A 6,000-nucleotide genomic window follows, 5' to 3' on the forward strand; every position below is an offset into this window, starting at 1 on the left:
GGTGGCGCACTGGATAGTGCGCCGCTTGGGAAGCGCGGCGGCGCTCCCGCCCGAGGGTTCGGATCCCACATACAGACCGGCTCCCGCTCACTGGCTGAGCGAGGCACGGGAGCAACACCGAGGCTTGCGATCCCGTTGCCGGTCCCCGGTCCGGTACGGGGGCAACACTGAGGGTTGCGATCCGTTGCCGGACATGGAAAAAAGACAAAAGACAAAAAAAAATAAAAATAAAAATAATAGAATGTTGAGTTTTTTCACTTTTTACTGTGACATCTCTTAACACCAGCTGATGGATTAAAGTAGAAGTACAGTTCAACTTAAAAAAAAAAAAAAAACTTTGATACTGCCAGGCCACCCTAATCCTATTCAATATCCATAGCTCAAATTACAGGAATCTCTTCCCTTTGATTCCAGTTTTATTTTCTGGTGAGTTGTACATTCCTTCCCATGAATCTTCTGCTTGGATGTATGGGAACCTGAGAACTAGATTACTGTCATATTCTTTCTGGAGCCATTAATAAATGAGATGGTATCAGTTTGATTTCTTTGGGTATAGGTGAAGGAGAAAGACATAAGCCAAAAGGAAGATTCAGTAACTCATAAAACTGAGGAGTCTAGGAGTTTAGTCTATTGCCAAACGTCATCAGAATCCAGAATCCAGTTTCTATCTGCTCTACCATCCTTCATTTTGGAGCTATTCTTGAACATCTCCTTTAGTTCTAGATGTGGTCTATATCATCTTGTGTTCTAATTCTAGAAGAAAAAATAAGTCATTTTTTCCAGAAGTCCCAGCTAGTCTATGTGTTTCAGTGACTGATGGTGCTGCATCCAACTTCCTGAATCCATACATGTGACTGTGCAGGGTCGGGGTGACCCAGCTTGTCAATTCCCACCCTAAAATCATGTAGAACTTGAGTTCATCATAACCATAGGGAGAGGTAGAGCCACAAATAAGAATCAAGAGCTACTATTGGAAGTAGGATGAGTGAATCTAAGGTGGCTCAAACAGTCAAGTATATATATAGTACCTATGTGATAGATATCATACATATATCTTCTTAAAACCAATTAGTTTGTCAGTTGATTTTCTAATTGAGAAGAATTATAAAGACCTATTTTTCAAACTATTTAATGATCCTTAATTGGACATTAATTCTCAAATGCTATTAATCTCTTCCTTCCCTTTTAAAAATATGAACTAAATATTCATTGCTTAGCAGGAGAAAATGGAAGTTGAATAAGCTTATAACAGGACTGAAGTCATGGTTTTTATGCATGGCACTATAGCAGCACAGTAATAGGTCATAGTCTGAGCTACAGTATAATATTTTTAAATTATTCCTTTTTCTCATTTCCTTCATCCCCCTTTGGTTTCAGTGTTTCTCATGTAGTCAAGACCTATATATTTAAGAAATAGGTTTTACCATTTTTACTAAGGCAAATTTGGGGATGTAGCCACAACACCCATCTTTTTTTCCCCTCTCTTTCTGCCACCACTCCTCCCCGCTATCTTCGTTTGTTTTTTCTTTCCTTTCTTTTTCTTTCCTTTTTAAAAAGTGTCATTCCAGTAACTACTCCAAGTGATTCAATAAACATACCTGTTTGCCTAATGAGTATGTGAACATTTGAGAATTATGATAGTGATCCTGTGGAGTGGAGGATTGTGAAAGTTTACTTTAGAAGAAAACTGCATTTTAAGCAAATATAGGGCTTCTGAGTTTATATCTCAAAATCAGGGTTTCTCAGCCTCATCAATATTGACATTTTGACCAGAGAATTTTTTGTTGTTTGAGGCTGACCTGTATATTGTAAGATGTTTAGTGATGTCTCTGGCCTCTTCTCACTAGATGCAAAGAGAGCTCTTAGTTGTGACAACCAAAAATGTCTCTAAACATTGCCTAGTGTCCCCTGGAGTACAAAATTGCCCATGGTTGGGAACCACTAGTCTAAATGAACCTTTTTTTTTTTTTTGGTAAATTCAGAGAGCAACACATATAACACTTCCTAATTATTATATTAATCATATAATAAGACATAAAAACGAATAAGTGGGCAGAAAATATTAGAAATCTTAAAATACGTTCTTTCTTGCATATACTCATATTTATTAAAACTGAACATTTGAAAAGATGGCAAGGAAGCTTAAAAAATGTTTCTGTGACCGTTATTTGAATGTCTACTGTGAAAAAGGAACTTCTAGATTGTGGGTAATAAAGAGATTCCGCCTTTAAGTCTGAAGTTTTGATTATCATCTATATTGTCAGTGACGAGAAGGGAAGCATAGTTTTATTTTGGCAGCCTAGAATCTATTTAGATTTTTTTAAATGGCAAATTTGGAGATATGCAATCAGTAAAATATAACTGTTATTAATAATGCTATTTTACATGTCCTGAAAATAGAGAAAGATCGACTTTTTAACAAGTAGCATTGGAATAACTAGATAGGCATATAAAAAAAATTGGGCCTATTCCTCACACTAGGATAAATTTCAGTTGGATCACATTTAAATGTTAGAAATGACACCATATAATTACTAGGGATTTTTAAAAGGGGGTAGTGAGAGTTTGAATTCTTCTGCAGCTTGGGAATAGAGAAAACTATCTTGACTACTGCTTGATCTAGAAGCAATAAAGAAAAAAACTGATATTATATCAACCCCCAAAAAAATCATGGCAAAAAAACAAGACAAACTGAGAGAAAACATTTGCAACTTATATCACAGATGAAGTATCTCTAATATATAAATGTATTCTAAAAATAAAAAAAAAAGTTCAGCCATCTTACAGAAAAATGGCTAAAGATATTAATACCAAATTCCTGGAAAAGGAAATGCAAATGGCTCTTAACTGTATGAAAAGGTGTTCAAGCTTCCTCATAAAATGTAAAATTACACTAAGATGTCACTTCTTGATGGTCAAAAATCTGAAATTTGACAGCATACTCTATTGGCCAGGCTGTAGGTAATAGATGTTCTCATACTGCTGGTGGAATGCAGTGAAGAAGAGAGAATGTGGCAGTATCTGTCAAAATTACATATGTCTTTATCCTTTGAATCCAGCAAGCCTGCTTCTAGGACTGTATTCCAAAAATATAAGCAAAAAATGCAAGTGAATGCGTGCCCAAGGCTATTCATGGCAGCATTACTTGAAACAGGAAACTACCCAAATGTTCACTAATAAGAGACTGGTTGATAAACTACAGGTATTACCTGTATGATGGAGTACTATGTAGTTGTAAAACAGAATGAGGAAGATCTCTATGTATTTATTATTATGGTTATTTGAAAAGATTCACAAAATTCAGAAACCTTAGTTAGACTGACCAAAAAAAAAAAAAAGACTCAAATTACTAAAGTCAAGAATAAAAGAGGAGACATTACTGGCAACCTTACAGAAATAAAAAGGATTATAAGGAATACTGTGCATAATTCTGTGCCAGCAAGTTAGATAACCTACATGAAATGGACAAATTCCTAGGAAGACACAAACTACCAAAACTGTTTTGGCTCCCCACAGCTACCACCTGCAGCTGGGATGACTTTGGGTCAGAAAATCCAACTCCAAAGACTTACAACTCTGTCTGCCCTGGGGACAGTCACTGCACTGTGGGGCAACTATAAAATAAAATGCACAAGTCCTTCCCCCAAACCTCCACCCCTGCCAAAAAAAAAACTGATTTGGTAATCAGTTTCCCAGAAAGACACAAACTACCAAACTGATTCAGTAATGAGTAACAAGAAATAGACAATTTGAATAGACCTGTAACAAGTAAAGCATTTGAATTAGTAATCAAAAAACTTCCACCAAAACAAAAAAGCCCAGGACCAGACAGCTTCACTGGTGAATTCTACCAAACATTAAAAGAAGAAAATTAGTACCAGTTCTTCACAATCTCTGAAAAATAGAAGAGGGAAGATTTCCCAGTGCATTCTATGAGGCTGGTTTTATGCTAATGCCAGAAACAGATGAAGGTGTTAAAACTAGACCAATATCCCTTACAAATAAAAATGACAAAAATCCTCAACAAAGTATAAGCTAACTGAATGCAGCAACATATAAAAAGGGTTATACACCATGATTAAGTGGGATATACCCCAGGAATACAAGGATGGTTCAACATTTTAAGTAATCAATCAGGATAATACACCACATTATTAGAATGAAGTGGAAAAAAACACATCATGTGGTTTTGATAGAAAAGAGGCATTTGACAAACACCCTTTCATAATAAAAACACTCAGGAAACTAGAAACAGAAGATAACTTTCTCAACCTGATAAAGGGCATCTATAAAAAGCCCAAAGCTAAAATTATACTTTAATGGTAAAAGACTGAAATCTTTCCCCAAAGATCAGGAACAAAACAAGGATGTCCCCTCTCACCACTTCTATTCAGCTTTGTACTATATGTTATAGCCAGGGCAATTAAACAAGGAAAGGAAATAAAAGCCACCCAGATTAGAAAGGAAGAAGTAAAACCATCTCTATTTGCAGATGACATGATCTTATGTAAAGAAAATCCTAAGGAACATACACACAGAACATGAGGGCTAATAAATGAACTCAGTAAAGCTGTAGGATACAAGGCTAATATACAAAAATCGATGGTATTTATGTACTAGCAATGAACAATTTGAAAATGAAATTAAGCAATTCCATTTACTGTAACATCAAAAAGAATAAAATACTTATGAATAAATTTAACAAAAGAAGTGTGAGATTTGTACACTGGAAACTACAGTTGCTCCACTGAAAGAAATTAAAGACCTAAATAAGTGGAAAAGACATCCCATGTTTGTGGATTGGAAAACTTAATGTTGTTAAGATGGCAATACTTCTCAAATTGATTTACATACTTAGCACAATCCCTATTAAAAGCCCACCTGTCTTTTTTGCCGAAATTGACAGGCTTATCCTAAAACTTACTTGGAAATGCAAGGGACCGTAATAGCCAAATAATCTTGAAAAAGAACAAGGTGGAGGGCTCTCACTTCTGATTTTGTAACTTGCTACAAAACTACAGTAATCAAGACATTGTGGTACTAGACATAGATCAATGGAATGGAATTGACAGTTCAATTGGTTTTTGACAATTTTCAAGACAATTCAATGAAGAAGAGTCTTTTCAACAAATGGTGCTGGGACAACTGGATATCCAGATGCAAAAGAATGAAGTTGAACCCTACCTCACACCATATACAAAAATTAATTCAAAATGAATCAAAGACCTACATGTAAAAGCTAAAACTATAAAACTCTTTAAAGAAAACATAGGAGTAAATCTTCACAGCCTTGAATTAGGCAATGGTTTCTGATAAGACATCAAAAGTGGAAGCCACAAAAATAAAAAACAAGTAAGTTGGATTTTGTCAAAATTAAAAAACATTTGTTCTTCACTGGACACTATCAGGAAAGTGAAGACAACCCTCAGCATGGGAGAAAATATTTGCAAACCATATATCTGATAGGTGTCTTGTATCTAAGATATACAAAGCACTCTTACAACACAACAAGCACATGAAAAGTTGCTCAGCATTATTATTTGGTAGGGAGATGCAATTGAGAACAACAAATAGATACTAGTTTACACCCACAAGGATGACTTTTATCAAAAAGATGGAAGATAATAAGTGTTAGCAAGGATGTGGAAAAACTGGAACCCTCATATGTTGCTGGTGGGGTCGTAAAACAGTACAGCTGCTATGGAGAACAGTTTTCACAGTTCCTCAGAAAAATAGAGTTAGCATATAAGCCAGCAATACCGCTCTTAGGTATATACCCAAGAGAATTGAAAGCATATGTTCACACAAAAACTTGCTAAAGAATGTTCACAGCAGTATTATTCATAATAATGAAAAAATGGAAGCAACACAGAAGTTCATCAACCGATGAATGAATAGCTAAAAGTGGTATATTTATACAATGGAATATTATTCAACAGTAGAAAGCAATGAAGTCCTGATTCATGATACACCATGGATGAACCTTGAAAATTTCTGCTA

At 35.4% G+C, this 6,000-nt stretch overlaps 1 protein-coding gene across 4 annotated transcripts in view; it reads left to right on the plus strand.

Annotated features, from left to right (window-relative positions):
* Positions 1-6,000, plus strand: part of DDHD1 (DDHD domain containing 1) — an 88,380-nt gene that overhangs the window by 40,798 nt on the left and 41,582 nt on the right. The gene's annotated exons all lie outside the window — the stretch shown is intronic.

Source organism: Galeopterus variegatus, unplaced genomic scaffold (genome assembly GCF_000696425.1).
Source record: "Galeopterus variegatus unplaced genomic scaffold, G_variegatus-3.0.2 Scaffold279, whole genome shotgun sequence".
NCBI classification, from domain to species: Eukaryota; Metazoa; Chordata; class Mammalia; order Dermoptera; family Cynocephalidae; genus Galeopterus; species Galeopterus variegatus.